Genomic DNA, 22107 nt, shown 5'->3' with positions numbered 1-22107 from the left:
TCATACCAGCCACACCAATCACACCGTATAACTTGTGATCTGAACCCAGTTAACAGTATGACAAACGTAGGAGCCTCTGAACAGACGGCTCACAACAATAACAACCCGAATTTGTTTGTAACAATAACTATGTACAAGTATTGCAGACAATCCGCACTTGGGATGGGCGCCCAGCATCCACTACGGACTACGAGAAATAGAATTATCGGTAAGTAAATTCTTATTTTCTCTAACGTCCTAAGTGGATGCTGGGGACTCCGTCAGGACCATGGGGATTATACCAAAGCTCCCAAACGGGCGGGAGAGTGCGGATGACTCTGCAGCACCGAATGAGAGAACTCAAGGTCCTCCTCAGCCAGGGTATCAAATTTGTAGAATTTTGCAAACGTGTTTGCCCCTGACCAAGTAGCAGCTCGGCAGAGTTGTAATGCCGAGACCCCCCGGGCAGCCGCCCAGGATGAGCCCACTTTCCTTGTGGAATGGGCCTTGACAGATTTAGGTTGTGGCAAGCCTGCCACAGAATGTGCAAGTTGAATTGTGCTACAAATCCAACGAGCAATCGTCTGCTTAGAAGCAGGAGCACCCATCTTGTTGGGTGCATACAATATAAACAGTGAGTCAGACTTTCTGACTCCCGCCGTTCTTGAAATATATATTTTCAATGCCCGGACCACGTCCAACAACTTGGAATCCTCCAAATCGTTAGTAGCCGCAGGCACCACAATAGGCTGGTTCAGGTGAAACGCTGACACCACCTTAGGCAGAAAATGAGGACGCGTCCGCAGTTCTGCCCTGTCCGTATGGAAAATCAGATATGGGCTCTTATATGATAAAGCCGCCAATTCTGATACTCTCCTGGCTGAAGCCAGGGCCAGTAGCATGGTTACTTTCCATGTAAGATACTTCAACTCCACCGATTTGAGCGGCTCAAACCAATGGGATTTGAGAAAATCCAAGACTACATTAAGATCCCACGGTGCCACTGGGGGCACAACCGGGGCTGTATATGTAGTACTCCTTTTACAAAAGTCTGGACTTCAGGAACTGAAGCCAATTCTTTCTGGAAGAAAATCGACAGGGCCGAAATTTGAACCTTAATGGACCCCAATTTGAGGCCCATAGACAATCCTGTTAGCAGGAAATGTAGGAATCGACCCAGTTGAAATTCCTCCGTGGGGGCCTTCCTGGCCTCACACCACGCAACATATTTTCTCCAAATGCGGTGATAATGTTGTGCAGTCACCTCCTTCCTGGCTTTTACCAGTGTAGGAATGACCTCTTCCGGAATACCTTTTTCCCTTAGAATTCGGCGTTCAACCGCCATGCCGTCAAACGCAGCCGCGGTAAGTCTTGGAATAGACACGGTCCCTGTTGAAGCAGGTCCCGTCTTAGAGGTAGAGGCCACGGATCCTCCGTGAGCATCTCTTGAAGTTCCGGGTACCAAGTTCTTCTTGGCCAATCCGGAGCCACTAGTATCGTTCTTACTCCCTTTTGCCGTATAATTCTCAGTACTTTTGGTATGAGAGGCAGAGGAGGGAACACATACACTGACTGGAACACCCACGGTGTTACCAGAGCGTCCACAGCTATTGCCTGAGGGTCTCTTGACCTGGCGCAATACCTGTCCAGTTTTTTGTTGAGGCGGGACGCCATCATATCCACCATTGGTTTTTCCCAACGGTTCACAATCATGTGGAAGACTTCTGGATGAAGTCCCCACTCTCCCGGGTGTAGATCGTGTCTGCTGAGGAAGTCTGCTTCCCAGTTGTCCACTCCCGGAATGAATACTGCTGACAGTGCTATCACATGATCTTCCGCCCAGCGAAGAATCCTTGCAGCTTCTGCCATTGCTGTCCTGCTTCTTGTGCCGCCCTGTCTGTTTACGTGGGCGACTGCCGTGATGTTGTCCGACTGGATCAACACCGGCTGACCCTGAAGCAGGGGTTTTGCCAGACTTAGAGCATTGTAAATCGCTCTTAGCTCCAGTATATTTATGTGAAGAGACATCTCCAGGCTTGACCATACTCCCTGGAAGTTTCTTCCCTGTGTGACCGCTCCCCAGCCTCTCAGACTGGCATCCGTGGTCACCAGGACCCAGTCCTGTATGCCGAATCTGCGGCCCTCTAACAGATGAGCACTCTGCAACCACCACAGAAGAGACACCCTTGTCCGTGGCGATAAGGTTATCCGCTGATGCATCTGCAGATGTGATCCGGACCATTTGTCCAGCAGATCCCACTGAAAAGTTCGTGCGTGGAATCTGCCGAATGGAATCGCTTCGTAAGAAGCCACCATCTTTCCCAGGACTCTTGTGCATTGATGCACAGACACTTTCCCTGGTTTTAGGAGGTTCCTGACAAGTTCGGATAACTCCCTGGCTTTCTCCTCCGGAAGAAACACCTTTTTCTGAACCGTGTCCAGAATCATTCCCAGGAACAGCAGACGTGTCGTCGGGGTCAACTGAGATTTTGGAAAATTCAGAATCCACCCGTGTTGTTGCAGCACTAGTCGGGTTAGTGCTACTCCGTCCTCCAGCTGTTCTCTGGACCTTGCCCTTATCAGGAGATCGTCCAAGTAAGGGATAATTAATACGCCTCTTCTTCGCAGAAGAATCATCATTTCGGCCATTACCTTGGTAAAGACCCGAGGTGCCGTGGACAATCCAAACGGCAGCGTCTGAAACTGATAATGACAGTTTTGCACCACGAACCTGAGGTACCCTTGATGTGAAGGGCAAATTGGGACATGCAGGTAAGCATCTTTTATGTCCAGGGACACCATAAAGTCCCCTTCTTCCAGATTCGCTATCACTGCTCTGAGTGACTCCATCTTGAACTTGAATTTTTGTATGTACAGGTTCAAAGATTTCAGATTTAGAATAGGTCTTACCGAGCCGTCCGGCTTCGGTACCACAAATAGCGTGGAGTAATACCCCTTTCCCTGTTGTAGGAGGGGTACCTTGACTATCACCTGCTGAGAAAACAGCTTGTGAATGGCTTCCAATACCGTTGCCCTGTCTGAGGGAGACGTTGGCAAAGCAGACTTTAGGAACCTGCGACGGGGAGACTTCTCGAATTCCAACCTGTAACCCTGAGATACTACCTGCAGGATCCAGGAGTCCACCTGTGAGCAAGCCCACTGTGCGCTGAAATTCTTGAGTCGACCCCCCGCCGCTCCTGAGTCCGCTTGTAAGGCCCCAGCGTCATGCTGAGGGCTTTGCAGAACCCTGAGAGGGCTTCTGTTCCTGGGCAGGGGCTGCTTGCTGCCCTCTCTTACCCCTTCCTCTGCCCCGAGGCAGATATGACTGTCCTTTTGTCCGTTTCTAAGCAGCTCTTTAGGAGAGCCACCTAGATTGCACCCTGCTCGGACGGGCACAAAAACCTAACTGAGGCTTGGAGGAGGGTAATAGGGGGAGGAGCCAGTACACACCACCTAATCCTAAAGCTTTATTTTTGTGCCCTGTCTCCTGCGGAGCTGCTATTCCCCATGGTCCTGACGGAGTCCCCAGCATCCACTTAGGACGTTAGAGAAAATATAAGCACAAATCCCTGCTTCTGGGACTGATTATGTAATATTGCAAGTTTTCATCTTGGGCCAGTAAAGAATATACTAATCACCATGTTTTTGATAAGTCAACGGCACATTGGATGAATTTTTAGCAGGATTCAAGTTGCATCACTGAGTGTCATAATAACCCTTATATTATATTACATACAGTATGATGACTTTGAGGGCAAAATCGCCAGAATTTTTAATTAAAATTCATTGAAAATTCCCACCCCATTATTATTCTTCACACAGGGTGTAAAAATAGTAAAAATAAAAAATGTTAAAATACAGTTTATAGAAGATGAAATCCAATAAAAAAAGTGAGTTACAAAGGTAAAAATCTAGATACGAACATGCAAGTCAAATACATTGAAATGTGAAACACTTTTCTAAAAAAGGGAAGAAAATCCCCCCCTATCATCCCCCTATAACAATGATAGCCAGCTACTCTGTGCAACTCCAACTAGAATTCCAAGCAGTTATCAATTTACACATGCAAGAGCCCCATCACCTACAATAGTGGACTGGAGTTATGTAATATTGTTCCCAGATATATAATGTGAATTATATAAATCAATGGGCAGGAAGCCTCCACCTCTGTTATTATATATATGGATCCTGTATGAGAGACTGAGGGCTCCTTGGAGAAGAGCTTTCACTAACGAGCTTTGTCTTCTGTTTATCCATTAAACCCCTTACTCTCACCCTGCATATTCCATTAATCCACCTGCATTATTAATGGTACTGGGAGCAGAGCAGATGGGATGCAGCGTGCGTCCTTGTGACCCCCTGTTATGTTTCCATTGTAATACTGACTGTTGACACCTCCTGTCTAGGTCTGGTAGCCTTACACCCTGAAGTGTTCTGAGAATATATGCAAAGTGGGGACGCAATAGTCATTTTGCAGAGGGGGAATTAGCATGCTGTGCAACTAAGGGTAGAATATAGAGCACACTGTTTATATCAGTTCATGAATATTCATGCATTTAGGATTGTGATTTTACTAAATGTGCACAGTAAATTCATGTGAGTACACAGAAACTATTTCTACATACGCACTCATATAAGCTGTGCTTGTGCTGTTTGAATATGTGCTGTGTAATGATTTCATTTAATATTTAACAAATAATAAACAGGCTGTGAATTTAGTGTTACTGTGCTTCTCGGTGTGTTTCATTAGGGAGGCAGTTACGTGACCGCCGGTCACAATACCGACTCCGGAATCCCGCCCCCTTACAGTCCTGACAGTCGGCATGCCAACTAACAGGGACTATTCCCACCCATAGAGTGGGAATATAACCAGTGGCGAGTGCAGCTAGCCTCTGAGCCCACAGCGTGGAGAGCGAAACGAGCCTGCAAGGGGCTTTGTTCTGCTCCCCCCACCCCCCCGGCCATCTGCAAGTTGGGATTCCGGCATCGGTATGCTGACCGGCGGTCTCCTGACTGCCGGTCACGCATACCAAACCCGTTTTATTGCTCTGATTAGTCTGCAGCTCATTTCACACTAAAGCAGGGGTGACCATCGGTGAGTGAAACCATCAATGGTTACCTGGCAGATGGTTTCACACCATTAAGGTTTTCCGTCAATGATACTATCGATGGTGACCATCGATGGATAACCCAGCGATGGCCATCCCTATGCTTCACTGCTCTCTGCCAGGCACACTCCCCCTGAACTACCAGTAGCCACTGCAGCATCCAGGAACCTCAACTGCAGAAGGGACCCGCCAGCTGACTCCAAGCACCACAGAGGGGACCACAGGAGTAGATAGCACCGCTGGAGCCCAGGATACTGGATCTTATCTCCAGAAAGGTGAGTATGCATGAATTACTACTTATCAAAGCTATATATCGCTTCAAACTAATGCAATGTATATATGATATGCAACAATTCATTTTATGTACATGAATAGACCCCTATATACCAAACATTATCATGTATAACATGTAACTGAAAAAAATTCAGGGGCAGATGTTTAAATGCTTAGATTGCGTACAATTACCAAGCATGCAGTGTTGGACTGGGGCATGAAGGGCCCACCAGGTAAATGCAATCACAGGGGCCCACTAAGCGGCGTTGCCATATGCTGGAAGGGGTGTGGCCAAGTGACCAGAGAGGAGTGGCCAGCCATTATAGGCGCCACCTAGCATAGTATATAAAGAGAAAGAGCTCTACCTCGCTGCCCACTTCAAGCTGTTGTGTATGTGCCTGGGTTACTCCAGGAGAGAGCAGTAGTATATTCGCCTGGGTTACACCGGGAGAGAGCAGTAGTATATGTGCCTGGCTTACACTGGGAAAGAACAGTAGTATATGTGCCTGGGTTACACCGGGAGAGAGCAGTAGTATATGCGCCTGGGTTACACCGGGAGAGAGCAGTAGTATATGTGCCTGGGTTACACTGGGAGAGAGCAGTAGTATATGTGCTTGGGTTACACTGGGAGAGAGCAGTAGTATCTGTGCCTGGGTTACATCGGGAGAGAGCAGTAGTATATGTGCCTGGGTTACACTGGGAGAGAGCAGTAGTATCTGTGCCTGGGTTACACCGGGAGAGAGCAGTAGTATATGCGCCTGGGTTACACCGGGAGAGAGCAGTAGTATCTGTGCCTGGGTTACACCGGGAGAGAGCAGTAGTATATGCGCCTGGGTTACACCGGGAGAGAGCAGTAGTATCTGTGCCTGGGTTACATCGGGAGAGAGCAGTAGTATATGTGCCTGGGTTACACTGGGAGAGAGCAGTAGTATATGTGCCTGGGTTACACTGGGAGAGAGCAGTAGTATCTGTGCCTGGGTTACATTGGGAGAGAGCAGTAGTATATGTGCCTGGGTTACACTGGGAGAGAGCAGTAGTATATGTGCCTGGGTTACACTGGGAGAGAGCAGTAGTATATGTGCCTGGGTTACACTGGGAGAGAGCAGTAGTATATGTGCCTGGGTTACACTGGGAGAGAGCAGTAGTATATGTGCCTGGGTTACACTGGGAGAGAGCAGTAGTATCTGTGCCTGGGTTACATTGGGAGAGAGCAGTAGTATATGTGCCTGGGATACACTGGGAGAGAGCAGTAGTATATGTGCCTGGGTTACACCGGGAGAGAGCAGTAGTATATGTGCCTGGGTTACACCGGGAGAGAGCAGTAGTATATGCGCCTGAGTTACACCGGGAGAGAGCAGTAGTATATGTGCCTGGGTTACACTGGGAGAGAGCAGTAGTATATGTGCCTGGGTTACACTGGGAGAGAGCAGTAGTATATGTGCCTGGGTTACATCGGGAGAGAGCAGTAGTATATGTGCCTGGGTTACACTGGGAGAGAGTAGTAGTATATGTGCCTGGGTTACATTGGGAGAGAGCAGTAGTATATGTGCCTGGGTTACACTGGGAGAGAGCAGTAGTATCTGTGCCTGGGTTACACTGGGAGAGAGCAGTAGTATATGTGCCTGGGTTACACTGGGAGAGAGCAGTAGTATATGTGCCTGGGTTACACTGGGAGAGAGCAGTAGTATATGTGCCTGGGTTACACTGGGAGAGAGCAGTAGTATCTGTGCCTGGGTTACATTGGGAGAGAGCAGTAGTATATGTGCCTGGGTTACATCGGGAGAGAGCAGTAGTATATGTGCTTGGGTTACACTGGGAGAGAGCAGTAGTATCTGTGCCTGGGTTACATCGGGAGAGAGCAGTAGTATATGTGCCTGGGTTACACTGGGAGAGAGCAGTAGTATCTGTGCCTGGGTTACATTGGGAGAGAGCAGTAGTATATGTGCCTGGGTTACACTGGGAGAGAGCAGTAGTATATGTGCCTGGGTTACACTGGGAGAGAGCAGTAGTATCTGTGCCTGGGTTACATTGGAAGAGAGCAGTAGTATATGTGCCTGGGTTACACTGGGAGAGAGCAGTAGTATATGTGCCTGGGTTACACTGGGAGAGAGCAGTAGTATCTGTGCCTGGGTTATACTGGGCATGTTTTTATTTATGCACAGCTTCCATTTTATAACAAAATATAAACATTCTAATCATATTTACAATTATATACATAATAAATAGAGATCATTATATCATGATATTTACAGTTTACATAACTCAAATTTGTTTTCCATCACTTTATCATACTTTCATTTAAACATTTTCCTTGATCCACATAATTTCTGTGAATACGTTTCAGGGAAACCCCCCAACATTCCCCAGTTAGCTGACTCAACATTTAACACACATTTATCCATCTATCATAAATCCTCCACCCCCATACACTACCACATTTATCCACAATCCTACCTTCATTCATACCATTCATCCTCCATACATACCGGACTACCAACAAATAATTATAACTAGAGTAACATATCTGCATATTTTAAGGTGTATGCAAACCCCTTCTTTAAAAAAATTAAACAACCAAACCTAATCAGCCAAGAAAAGGTGACCAGGACAGAAAAGAACCTGAGACTGAAATGAGGAAATCTTCCACCACCCACTAAGGGGGTTTCAACTGGCGCCACAATCTGGACCAGCTGACAGTGTCCAATCTCTTCTTCTCCAGATCCATCATCCGACTCACCTCATGAAGAATACGACCCACCGCCTCTTCACAGGGAAGGACTTTCTCTCTTTCTCTCAAACTAACCAAATACCGTGCCTGCCACATGTGGAACCTAACCACTAAGCTGACAAGAAAAATTGTGCCTAAATAAAAGCCCCCATACCCTTTGAATGTCCCGTAAACCCATTCCGGGTAACTGAGAGCCGAAAGTCAAGGGATGCCTATGGCACCCGACACTGTTTTGTAAACCTTTATGTTAAAGGGACATCTACAGAAAAAGTGGTCCATGGTCCCCCCCTCCCCTTGACATTCCTCCCATGGGCAAACACGATCATCGGCATTTCTAAATATGTTTCCCCTAACATAAAGCCTCCCTTGAAAAGAGAACCAGGCAATATCCCTAAACTTCAGAGGTACCCTTTGGGAATTTATCAGATACAATCCTTTTGTGAGAACATTACCTGTGCAGTCTTTTAGGGCCAACAGGACATAAAAGTGGGAACACAAGACCCTCTTCCCTAACTCCTTTCTCGAGAGATCTCTTATATCACCCACCTGCAGGCCCCATCACCTGATCACTTTCAGACACTGGATCACATAGATCGGGAGGTAGCCTCTCTGAGCCCAAAAGATTCTCAGCCTGCCATCCTGTAACTATACTCTAATAAAGGGAGACACCCATTTCCTAAAGCCATTTACCCACGAGGGGGCGTCTCTAAGCAGAAACCACCAACATTTAGCTTCAGAAAAGCTGTTACAAAGAAGACTACGGGGTTTACCATGTCCAAGCCTCCTTCAGTCCTCGGTCTGTAAGTGATACCTCTTTTCACAATGTTCATCTTGTTCCCCCACAAAAGCAGAAAAAACAAGGAATTCATTCTAGTCCACAAAGACTGCGGCAAGAAACATACATAGCTGACATACAAAAACATTGGGATCAGGTAAGTTTTACACAGGTCCACCCTTTCCCTCAGAGAGAACTAGAGATGAGCGGGTTCGGTTTCTCTGAATCCGAACCCGCCCGAACTTCATGTTTTTTTACACGGGTCCGAGCGACTCGGATCTTCCCGCCTTGCTCGGTTAACCCGAGCGCGCCCGAACGTCATCATCACGCTGTCGGATTCTCGCGAGGCTCGGATTCTATCGCGAGACTCGGATTCTATATAAGGAGCCGCGCGTCGCGGCCATTTTCACACGTGCATTGAGATTGATAGGGAGAGGACGTGGCTGGCGTCCTCTCCGTTTAGAAATTAAAATAGATAGGAGAGTGAGAGTGAGACACTTCATTTACTTACTGGAGCTTAGGAGGAGTTATACTAGTGACTGATGACCAGTGACCTGACCACCAGTGCAGTTTTATAATTTATTATTATTTAATAATCCGTTCTGTTCTTGTTCTCTGCCTGAAAAAAACGATACACAGTGACTCAGTCACACTCACATACCATATCTGTGCTCAGCCCAGTGTGCTGCATCATCTATGTATAATATCTGACTGTGCTCACACAGCTTAATTGTGGGGGAGACTGGGGAGCAGTTATAGGTTATAGCAGGAGCCAGGAGTACATATTAAACAGTGCACACTTTTGCTGCCAGAGTGCCACTGCCAGTGTGACTGACCACTGACCACTGTGACCAGTGACCTGACCACACTGACCACCAGTATAGTATATTGTGATTGAATGTCTGTCTGAAAAAGTACACTCGTCGTGTGACTTGTGTGGTGTTTTTTTATTCTATAAAAATTAAAAAACTCATTCTGCTGACAGACAGTGTCCAGCAGGTCCGTCATTATATAATATATACCTGTCCGGCTGCAGTAGTGATATATATATATTTTTTATATCATTATTTATCATCCAGTCTATACTAGCAGCAGACACAGTACGGTAGTTCACGGCTGTAGCTACCTCTGTGTCGGCACTCGGCAGTCCATCCATAATTGTATACCACCTACCCGTGGTTTTTTTTTTCTTTCTTCTTTATACATACTACATCTCATTATCATCCAGTCTATATTAGCAGCAGACACAGTACAGTACGGTAGTCCACGGCTGTAGCTACCTCTGTGTCGGCACTCGGCAGTCCATCCATAATTGTATACCACCTACCCGTGGTTTTTTTTTTTCTTTCTTCTTTATACATACTACATCTCATTATCATCCAGTCTATATTAGCAGCAGACACAGTACAGTACGGTAGTCCACGGCTGTAGCTACCTCTGTGTCGGCACTCGGCAGTCCATCCATAATTGTATACCACCTACCCGTGGTTTTTTTTTCTTTCTTCTTTATACATACTACATCTCATTATCATCCAGTCTATATTAGCAGCAGACACAGTACAGTACGGTAGTCCACGGCTGTAGCTATCTCTGTGTCGGCACTCGGCAGTCCATCCATAATTGTATACCACCTACCCGTGGTTTTTTTTTCTTTCTTCTTTATACATACTACATCTCATTATCAACCAGTCTATATTAGCAGCAGACACAGTACAGTACGGTAGTCCACGGCTGTAGCTACCTCTGTGTCAGCACTCGGCAGTCCATCCATAATTGTATACCACCTACCCGTGGTTTTTTTTTCTTTCTTCTTTATACATACTACATCTCATTATCAACCAGTCTATATTAGCAGCAGACACAGTACGGTAGTTCACGGCTGTAGCTACCTCTGTGTCGGCACTCGGCAGTCCATCCATAATTGTATACCAACTACCCGTGGTTTTTTTTTTCTTTCTTCTTTATACATACTACATCTCATTATCATCCAGTCTATATTAGCAGCAGACACAGTACAGTACGGTAGTCCACGGCTGTAGCTACCTCTGTGTCGGCACTCGGCAGTCCATCCATAATTGTATACCACCTACCCGTGGTTTTTTTTTTCTTTCTTCTTTATACATACTACATCTCATTATCATCCAGTCTATATTAGCAGCAGACACAGTACAGTACGGTAGTCCACGGCTGTAGCTACCTCTGTGTCGGCACTCGGCAGTCCATCCATAATTGTATACCACCTACCCGTGTTTTTTTTTTCTTTCTTCTTTATACATACTACATCTCATTATCATCCAGTCTATATTAGCAGCAGACACAGTACAGTATGGTAGTCCACGGCTGTAGCTATCTCTGTGTCGGCACTCGGCAGTCCATCCATAATTGTATACCACCTACCCGTGGTTTTTTTTTTTCTTTCTTCTTTATACATACTACATCTCATTATCAACCAGTCTATATTAGCAGCAGACACAGTACAGTACGGTAGTCCACGGCTGTAGCTACCTCTGTGTCGGCACTCGGCAGTCCATCCATAATTGTATACCACCTACCCGTGGTTTTTTTTTCTTTCTTTATACATACTACATCTCATTATCATCCAGTCTATATTAGCAGCAGACACAGTACAGTACGGTAGTCCACGGCTGTAGCTACCTCTGTGTCGGCACTCGGCAGTCCATCCATAATTGTATACCACCTACCCGTGTTTTTTTTTTTTCTTTCTTCTTTATACATACTACATCTCATTATCAACCAGTCTATATTAGCAGCAGACACAGTACAGTACGGTAGTCCACGGCTGTAGCTACCTCTGTGTCGGCACTCGGCAGTCCATCCATAATTGTATACCACCTAGTCCTACCCGTGGTTTTTTTTTTCTTTCTTCTTTATACATACTACATCTCATTATCATCCAGTCTATATTAGCAGCAGACACAGTACAGTACGGTAGTCCACGGCTGTAGCTACCTCTGTGTCGGCACTCGGCAGTCCATCCATAATTGTATACCACCTACCCGTGGTTTTTTTTTTCTTTCTTCTTTATACATACTACATCTCATTATCAACCAGTCTATATTAGCAGCAGACACAGTACAGTACGGTAGTCCACGGCTGTAGCTACCTCTGTGTCGGCACTCGGCAGTCCATCCATAATTGTATACTAGTATCCATCCATCTCCATTGTTTACCTGAGGTGCCTTTTAGTTGTGCCTATTAAAATATGGAGAAAAAAAATGTTGAGGTTCCAAAATTAGGGAAAGATCAAGATCCACTTCCACCTCGTGCTGAAGCTGCTGCCACTAGTCATGGCCGAGACGATGAAATGCCAGCAACGTCGTCTGCCAAGGCCGATGCCCAATGTCATAGTACAGAGCATGTCAAATCCAAAACACCAAATATCAGTAAAAAAAGGACTCCAAAACCTAAAATAAAATTGTCGGAGGAGAAGCGTAAACTTGCCAATATGCCATTTACCACACGGAGTGGCAAGGAATGGCTGAGGCCCTGGCCTATGTTCATGGCTAGTGGTTCAGCTTCACATGAGGATGGAAGCACTCAGCCTCTCGCTAGAAAACTGAAAAGACTCAAGCTGGCAAAAGCACCGCAAAGAACTGTGCGTTCTTCGAAATCCCAAATCCACAAGGAGAGTCCAATTGTGTCGGTTGCGATGCCTGACCTTCCCAACACTGGAGGTGAAGAGCATGCGCCTTCCACCATTTGCACGCCCCCTGCAAGTGCTGGAAGGAGCACCCGCAGTCCAGTTCCTGATAGTCAGATTGAAGATGCCAGTGTTGAAGTACACCAGGATGAGGAGGATATGGGTGTTGCTGGCGCTGGGGAGGAAATTGACCAGGAGGATTCTGATGGTGAGGTGGTTTGTTTAAGTCAGGCACCCGGGGAGACACCTGTTGTCCGTTGGAGGAATATGGCCGTTGACATGCCTGGTGAAAATACCAAAAAAATCAGCTCTTCAGTGTGGAGGTATTTCAACAGAAAAGCGGACAACAGGTGTCAAGCCGTGTGTTGCCTTTGTCAAGCTGTAATAAGTAGGGGTAAGGACATTAACCACCTCGGAACATCCTCCCTTATACGTCACCTGCAGCGCATTCATAATAAGTCAGTGTCAAGTTCAAAAACTTTGGGCGACAGCGGAAGCAGTCCACTGACCAGTAAATCCCTTCCTCTTGTAACCAAGCTCACGCAAACCACCCCACCAACTCCCTCAGTGTCAATTTCCTCCTTCCCCAGGAATGCCAATAGTCCTGCAGGCCATGTCACTGGCAATTCTGACGAGTCCTCTCCTGCCTGGGATTCCTCCGATGCATCCTTGCGTGTAACGCCTACTGCTGCTGGTGCTGCTGTTGTTGCTGCTGGGAGTCGATGGTCATCCCAGAGGGGAAGTCGTAAGCCCACTTGTACTACTTCCAGTAAGCAATTGACTGTCCAACAGTCCTTTGCGAGGAAGATGAAATATCACAGCAGTCATCCTGCTGCAAAGCGGATAACTGAGGCCTTGACAACTATGTTGGTGTTAGACGTGCGTCCGGTATCCGCCGTTAGTTCACAGGGAACTAGACAATTTATTGAGGCAGTGTGCCCCCGTTACCAAATACCATCTAGGTTCCACTTCTCTAGGCAGGCGATACCGAGAATGTACACGGACGTCAGAAAAAGACTCACCAGTGTCCTAAAAAATGCAGTTGTACCCAATGTCCACTTAACCACGGACATGTGGACAAGTGGAGCAGGGCAGGGTCAGGACTATATGACTGTGACAGCCCACTGGGTAGATGTATGGACTCCCGCCGCAAGAACAGCAGCGGCGGCACCAGTAGCAGCATCTCGCAAACGCCAACTCTTTCCTAGGCAGGCTACGCTTTGTATCACCGGTTTCCAGAATACGCACACAGCTGAAAACCTCTTACGGCAACTGAGGAAGATCATCGCGGAATGGCTTACCCCAATTGGACTCTCCTGTGGATTTGTGGCATCGGACAACGCCAGCAATATTGTGTGTGCATTAAATATGGGCAAATTCCAGCACGTCCCATGTTTTGCACATACCTTGAATTTGGTGGTGCAGAATTTTTTAAAAAACGACAGGGGCGTGCAAGAGATGCTGTCGGTGGCCAGAAGAATTGCGGGACACTTTCGGCGTACAGGCACCACGTACAGAAGACTGGAGCACCACCAAAAACTACTGAACCTGCCCTGCCATCATCTGAAGCAAGAAGTGGTAACGAGGTGGAATTCAACCCTCTATATGCTTCAGAGGTTGGAGGAGCAGCAAAAGGCCATTCAAGCCTATACAATTGAGCACGATATAGGAGGTGGAATGCACCTGTCTCAAGCGCAGTGGAGAATGATTTCAACGTTGTGTAAGGTTCTGATGCCCTTTGAACTTGCCACACGTGAAGTCAGTTCAGACACTGCCAGCCTGAGTCAGGTCATTCCCCTCATCAGGCTTTTGCAGAAGAAGCTGGAGACATTGAAGGAGGAGCTAACACGGAGCGATTCCGCTAGGCATGTGGGACTTGTGGATGGAGCCCTTAATTCGCTTAACAAGGATTCACGGGTGGTCAATCTGTTGAAATCAGAGCACTACATTTTGGCCACCGTGCTCGATCCTAGATTTAAAGCCTACCTTGGATCTCTCTTTCCGGCAGACACAAGTCTGCTGGGGTTCAAAGACCTGCTGGTGAGAAAATTGTCAAGTCAAGCGGAACGCGACCTGTCAACATCTCCTCCTTCACATTCTCCCGCAACTGGGGGTGCGAGGAAAAGGCTCAGAATTCCGAGCCCACCCGCTGGCGGTGATGCAGGGCAGTCTGGAGCGACTGCTGATGCTGACATCTGGTCCGGACTGAAGGACCTGACAACGATTACGGACATGTCGTCTACTGTCACTGCATATGATTCTCTCAACATTGAAAGAATGGTGGAGGATTATATGAGTGACCGCATCCAAGTAGGCACGTCACACAGTCCGTACTTATACTGGCAGGAAAAAGAGGCAATTTGGAGGCCCTTGCACAAACTGGCTTTATTCTACCTAAGTTGCCCTCCCACAAGTGTGTACTCCGAAAGAGTGTTTAGTGCCGCCGCTCACCTTGTCAGCAATCGGCGTACGAGGTTACATCCAGAAAATGTGGAGAAGATGATGTTCATTAAAATGAATTATAATCAATTCCTCTGCGGAGACATTGACCAGCAGCAATTGCCTCCACAAAGTACACAGGGAGCTGAGATGGTGGATTCCAGTGGGGACGAATTGATAATCTGTGAGGAGGGGGATGTACACGGTGATATATCGGAGGATGATGATGAGGTGGACATCTTGCCTCTGTAGAGCCAGTTTGTGCAAGGAGAGATTAATTGCTTCTTTTTTGGTGGGGGTCCAAACCAACCCGTCATATAAGTCACAGTCGTGTGGCAGACCCTGTCACTGAAATGATGGGTTGGTTAAAGTGTGCATGTCCTGTTTATACAACATAAGGGTGGGTGGGAGGGCCCAAGGACAATTCCATCTTGCACCTCTTTTTTCTTTAATTTTTCTTTGCGTCATGTGCTGTTTGGGGAGGGTTTTTTGGAAGGGACATCCTGCGTGACACTGCAGTGACACTCCTAGATGGGCCCGGTGTTTGTGTCGGCCACTAGGGTCGCTTATCTTACTCACACAGCTACCTCATTGCGCCTCTTTTTTTCTTTGCGTCATGTGGTGTTTGGGGAGGGTTTTTTGGAAGGGACATCCTGCTTGACACTGCAGTGCCACTCCTAGATGGGCCCGGTGTTTGTGTCGGCCACTAGGGTCGCTTATCTTACTCACACAGCTACCTCATTGCGCCTCTTTTTTTCTTTGCGTCATGTGCTGTTTGGGGAGGGTTTTTTGGAAGGGACATCCTGCGTGACACTGCAGTGCCACTCCTAGATGGGCCCGGTGTTTGTGTCGGCCACTAGGGTCGCTTATCTTACTCACACAGCTACCTCATTGCGCCTCTTTTTTTCTTTGCGTCATGTGCTGTTTGGGGAGGGTTTTTTGGAAGGGACATCCTGCGTGACACTGCAGTGCCACTCCTAGATGGGCCCGGTGTTTGTGTCGGCCACTAGGGTCGCTTATCTTACTCACACAGCTACCTCATTGCGCCTCTTTTTTTCTTTGCGTCATGTGCTGTTTGGGGAGGGTTTTTTGGTAGGGACATCCTGCGTGACACTGCAGTGCCACTCCTAGATGGGCCCGGTGTTTGTGTCGGCCACTAGGGTCGCTTATCTTACTCACACAGCTACCTCATTGCGCCTCTTTTTTTCTTTGCGTCATGTGCTGTTTGGGGAGGGTTTTTTGGAAGGGACATCCTGCGTGACACTGCAGTGACACTCCTAGATGGGCCCGGTGTTTGTGTCGGCCACTAGGGTCGCTTATCTTACTCACACAGCTACCTCATTGCGCGTCTTTTTTTCTTTGCGTCATGTGCTGTTTGGGGAGGGTTTTTTGGAAGGGACATCCTGCGTGACACTGCAGTGCCACTCCTAGATGGGCCAGGTGTTTGTGTCGGCCACTAGGGTCGCTTAGCTTAGTCATCCAGCGACCTCGGTGCAAATTTTAGGACTAAAAATAATATTGTGAGGTGTGAGGTATTCAGAATAGACTGAAAATGAGTGGAAATGATGGTTTTTGAGGTTAATAATACTTTGGGATCAAAATGACCCCCAAATTCTATGATTTAAGCTGTTTTTTAGGTTTTTTTGAAAAAAACACCCGAATCCAAAACACACCCGAATCCGACAAAAAAAATTCGGTTAGGTTTTGCCAAAACGCGGTCGAACCCAAAACACGGCCGCGGAACCGAACCCAAAACCAAAACACAAAACCCGAAAAATTTCCGGCGCTCATCTCTAGAGAGAACTGATCCTATCCAGCTCTTTACTTTACAGGTTGCACCATCCAGTTTCCCGACCCAATTTGTACTGGCATAGTCACCATGATCAAATTTGATGCCCAAGATTTTAATACTTTGACTGGCCCTGGGGAGGCTGTCCGGAAAAAGATCAAACTCGTTGCCTTCCTCCCCATCCAGAAAGCTTCACACTTGTCCTGATTGATTATGGAACCCGAAGCTCTTGAATATTCCATGATCAGTTGGTCTACATCACGTGCCTCTACCACCGATGACAGGACTACCGTGATGTTATCAGCATAGGCTACTACACTCAAAGGAAACTCTGGGTTCAGCTGCACCCCTTCCAACATGCCGCCCTCAACCCTTCTTATAAAAGGATCGATTGCAAACACGTACAAAAGAGGACTCAGGGGTCCTTATAGGGAAACCATACCTTTCAAGTAAGGCCCACAGGTACTCATGATTGACCTGATCAAAAGCCTTAGACTGATCCAATGCCAGCAGAAACTTATTCAACTTTCCAGCCCTGCACCTTTCAAGAGCCTCCCGGACACCAAGGACAGCAGTAAAGGTACTGCGGCCCTTTACAGTAAAGTGCTGGGAAGGTGAAAGTACAGTACAAGCTCTGAAAATTCATTTAGCCTGTTGAAAAAGTTTTTTTTGTCAGAATCTTTCTGTCCATGTTGAGAAGAGCGATGGGGCACCATTTCTCAATATGGACCGGGTCTTTACCTTTGGACACCAAAATAAGAGCAGACTGTCTCATGGAAGGAGGGAGTTCACCCTCACCCAGGCTAGTATTATATACTTCCGTAAGACGAGGAGCCAGGATATCTGAGAATTCTTTATAGAATTTAGCTGTTAAACCATCTGGTCCTGAAGATTTTTTTGGAGTTAACCAGCCAATTGTCTCTCTGACCTCCTCCACACCTATTTCACTCTTCAAACATTCAAAAGAAGCATCTGGCTCCACAAGACCAGGGGCAATATTTACTAATATTCGTGTTTTAGCCGTTTTGAAGGGTGTTTGAACTCGAATGGTATCGGGTGCATTTTACAGCAACTTTTTGAATCCTCATACGATCATTCACTAAGCTGCCGAGTTTTGTACATTCGTTTTTTCCGATGTCGATGTGATTCGTAATATCAGGCAGTGTTTTACGGGAGTGATGAGTAAAACACTGCCTGAAAAAACACAAGGAATCCCCGCCGGATCTGTGAGATCCGTGCAGGGCTTCATTGTGTACCTTAAATAGTTGATTAAAGTCTTTAAAAATCTAAACAAAATTGCGTGGGGTCCCCCCTCCTAAGCACAACCAGCCTCGGGCTCTTTGAGCCGGTCCTGGTTGAAAAAATATGGGGGGGGGAAATGACAGGGGTTCCCCCATATTTAATCAACCAGCACCGGGCTCTGCGCCTGGTCCTGGTTCCAAAAATACGGGGGACAAAAAGCATAGGGGTCCCCCGTATTTCTAAAACCAGCACCGGGCTCCACTAGCTGGGGAGATAATGCCACAGCCAGGGGACACTTTGATATCGGTCCCTGCGGCCGTGCCATTAAAACCCCAACTAGTCACCCCTGGCCGGGGTACCCTGGAGGAGTGGGGACCCCTTCAATAAAGGGGTCCCCCCCTCCAGCCACCCAAGGGCCAGGGGTGAAGCCCGAGGCTGTCCCCCCCATCCAAGGGCGGCGGATGGGGGGCTGATAGCCAAGTGTGAAATTGTGAATATTGTTTTTAGTAGCAGTACTACAAGTCCCTGCAAGCCTCCCCCGCAAGCTGGTACTTGGAGAACCACAAGTACCAGCATGCGGGAGAAAAACGGGCCCATTGGTACCTGTAGTAATACTACTAAAAAAATACCCCAATAAAAACAGGACACACACACAGTGACAGTACAACTTTATTACATACATGCACACCAACATACACACATACTTACCTATGTTCCCATGAGGCTCAGTCCTCTTCTCCATGTAGAATCCTAGGGGTACCTGTGGAAAAAATTATACTAGCTAGGGATAAGGGCGCACAGGCTAAAGTACAAGTGAGTATTGTTTAAGTAAAAGGACCCCAGTAAGATTTATTGATTTAGTTTCATTCTAGAGTTATCAAGAAAAATGGGGGGTGCTACCACGGACACAAAGACTACAATCATATGGTTCAGAAAGAGGAAGAAAATGTCCAAAGTGTGGTGCACAAAATTTTACATTAGCAGCTAAAATATAACTTTTATTAGTATTCTAGATAAAAGATGTTCGTAAAAAGCGAAAAATTTATTTAAAAAAGACAGTGTAGAAGTGTCAAAAGAGATGAAAGTGTGTATTAAAACATCGCTATATGTGAAAAGACTCCATGAAGTATTTTTCTGAGAAAATTCAGAAAATAAAACGAGAGAAAAATATCTGTGCCCAGTGTATCAGTATGTCATGATATAATATCCAATCCTGGGCACAGTATGTTCTCCAAAAAATATCAATCACTATTAAATCTATGGGACCTTATGGGTTCGATTTGTTATATAACTTTACGTCTTAAGTTATGCCCTAATGGGTAGAATTCCCAGTGTTCTCAAGAAGTGTCATGCTCCTGGGTCTCTCAACCTTACAGTTAGGCAAATCAGCTGGACACAGCAGTTTTATATGTATGGGGGCGCTAGCACCTATTAATGTATTATACATATAAAACTGCTGTGTCCAGCTGATTTGCCTAACTGTAAGGTTGAGAGACCCAGGTGCATGACACTTCTTGAGGACACTGAGAATTCTACCCATTAGGGCATACCGAAAGTAACCTCATCGCTGACCGCAAAGTTCCCACCATTGGCTACAATGGAGCGCATAGGCGCTACATTGTATCACTGCCGTATCACTGCCGTGTACTACAGGAGCACACAGCCAATCAGGAGGGTGCCACAACGTGGCGCTCCCTGATTGGCTGAAGGGACCCTCTTTGACAGGAGTCAGGGGGGGTCCTGGCAGTCGGGGAAAGGGGTCCCATGTGTAAACATGGGACCCCTTTCAGTGTGTGGTCGGGTTTGCTTTTTTTTTTTTTTGCCAAGTACGTGGATTATTCAAAGGCCGGATTCTTCACTGGATTGTGTGAGTATAATTTTTTTCACAGGTACCCCTAGGATTCTACATGGAGAAGAGGACCGAGCCTTGTGGGAACATAGGTAAGTATGTGTGTATGTTGGTGTGCATGTATGTAATAAAGTTGTACTGTCACGGTGTGTGTCCTGTTTTTATTGGGGTATTTTTTTAGTAGTAGTACTACTACAGGTACCAGCGGGCCCGTTTTTCTCCCGCATGCTGGTACTTGTGGTTCTCCAAGTACCAGCTTGCGGGGGAGGCTTGCTGGGACTTGTAGTACTGCTACTAAAAACAATATTCACAATTTCACACTTGGCTATCAGCCCCCCATCCGCCGCCCTTGGATGGGGGGACAGCCTCGGGCTTCACCCCTGGCCCTTGGGTGGCTGGAGGGGGGGGACCCCTTGATTGAAGGGGTCCCCACTCCTCCAGGGTACCCCGGCCAGGGGTGACTAGTTGGGGTTTTAATGGCACGGCCGCAGGGACCGATATCAAAGTGTCCCCCGGCTGTGGCATTATCTCACCAGCTAGTGGAGCCCGGTGCTGGTTTCAGAAATACGGGGGACCCCTACGCATTTTGTCCCCCGTATTTTTGGAACCAGGACCAGGCGCAGAGCCCGGTGCTGGTTGTTTAAATATGGGGGAACCCCTGTCATTTTTTCCCCCATATTTTTTCAACCAGGACCGGCTCAAAGAGCCCGAGGCTGGTTGTGCTTAGCAGGGGGGACCCACGCAATTTTTTCCCCCGTTTTTACACTAAACAGACCCTTTCCCATAGATAACCATGCACAGATCTCACTGATCCGTGCATGGTTATCCAAACTCGACTGGAAAAAGCAGGTCTATTTTATTGCTGGTTTTTTTAACGAATCGAAAAAAAACAGACCCGCACTTGAGCACTCAGAAACTAACACCCAAATACGAATGAATAGTGAATGCCCGTATTCTATGAAATAACAGCCGCGTTTGACCGATGGTCTATTCATTCGTATTTCGGAAGGTTGTCATTAAAACCATTACGAATAGACCAGACACTGCTGAGATTGGTGCTTAGTGAATTCCCGGATTGGGACTTAGAAAAAAAAACACAAATCGGGCAAACTCGGATTTTTAGTAAATACTGGCCCAGGTGTCTCCCTCAGAAATGCCTCCATCGTTTCTCTATCCAGTGCCTTCCCAGACAAGAGTTCAGCGTAATAGGACCTATGACTTTTAGGATGCCTTCCTCACCTTTCTGAAGCACACCCTCTCCATCAACAAGCCCTCTTATCTCTTTAACATCAATTCAACTTCTACAACTCTGGTAGGGATCCGGGGAGTGGTACTTTCCGTAATCCCTCTCCAAAATAAAAAAAGACAGGCGGCTATACTATTGTACTCTCATCTGTGATTTCACCCGGGAGATTTCCCCACTATCCCCCCTGTTCAGAGATCAGGAAATGTAATCTCCTTCTTAGAGTGTAGTAGGTATTTTTTATAACCAAGTTTCTTTTGACTACTAGCCTCCTGAAAAGACTTCGGGCTCTCTTTTTTACTTCCTCCCACCACTCTGATCTACACCAACCCGCCTCCAACAGTGACTCCTGTGCCTGAAAAAACTCCCTGAAAGACTGTCTCACTTCCTCTTCCTTGAGAAGCTCAGCATTCAGACGCCACAGACCCCTACCTTTCTGGAAGGATTCCGAGGCATTCAAAACAAAACTTAAGTACGCGTCATCGGAGAACTCTACAAACTTTACCTCTGAAGGTTAAGTGCTTGAGGACTCCTTAACAAAAAACCTGTCTATCCTAGATCTGTGCTGACTACAAAAGTAAGTGTTCCCCATGAGGTCTGGTTGATGTTTAATGTGTACATCAACCATACCTGCCTGACTAGCCATACTAACTAAAAAATTCTGATCATAGCCCAGCCTCAGTCCTCTGGAGCCTCCCCTGTCTTTTGGCCTAATGACGGCGTTAAAATCGCCCCCAAAGATGATTTGCTGGGCCGTGAAAAGAAAGGGTTTAATCATTTCAAAAAGACATTTCCTATCCCAGCGAGACTGGGGGCCATAGATGTTGATAAGCCTAAGGTTATGTCCTCTTAAAGTGACATCCAAAATCATACACCTTCCCACTTGTAACTCAACAACCTTGCGCACGGTTACCATGTCGGTAAAAAGTACCGCCACCCCACTGTACGGCTCAGCAGCAAGAGACCAAAAGGAGTGCCCACGCCTCCACTGCCTTTCAGCTTTGTGAAGGGCTGCCAATCT

The sequence above is a fragment of the Pseudophryne corroboree genome, chromosome 2 (assembly GCF_028390025.1).
Source record: "Pseudophryne corroboree isolate aPseCor3 chromosome 2, aPseCor3.hap2, whole genome shotgun sequence".
NCBI lineage: Eukaryota > Metazoa > Chordata > Amphibia > Anura > Myobatrachidae > Pseudophryne > Pseudophryne corroboree.
This window is presented reverse-complemented; position numbering follows the sequence as displayed.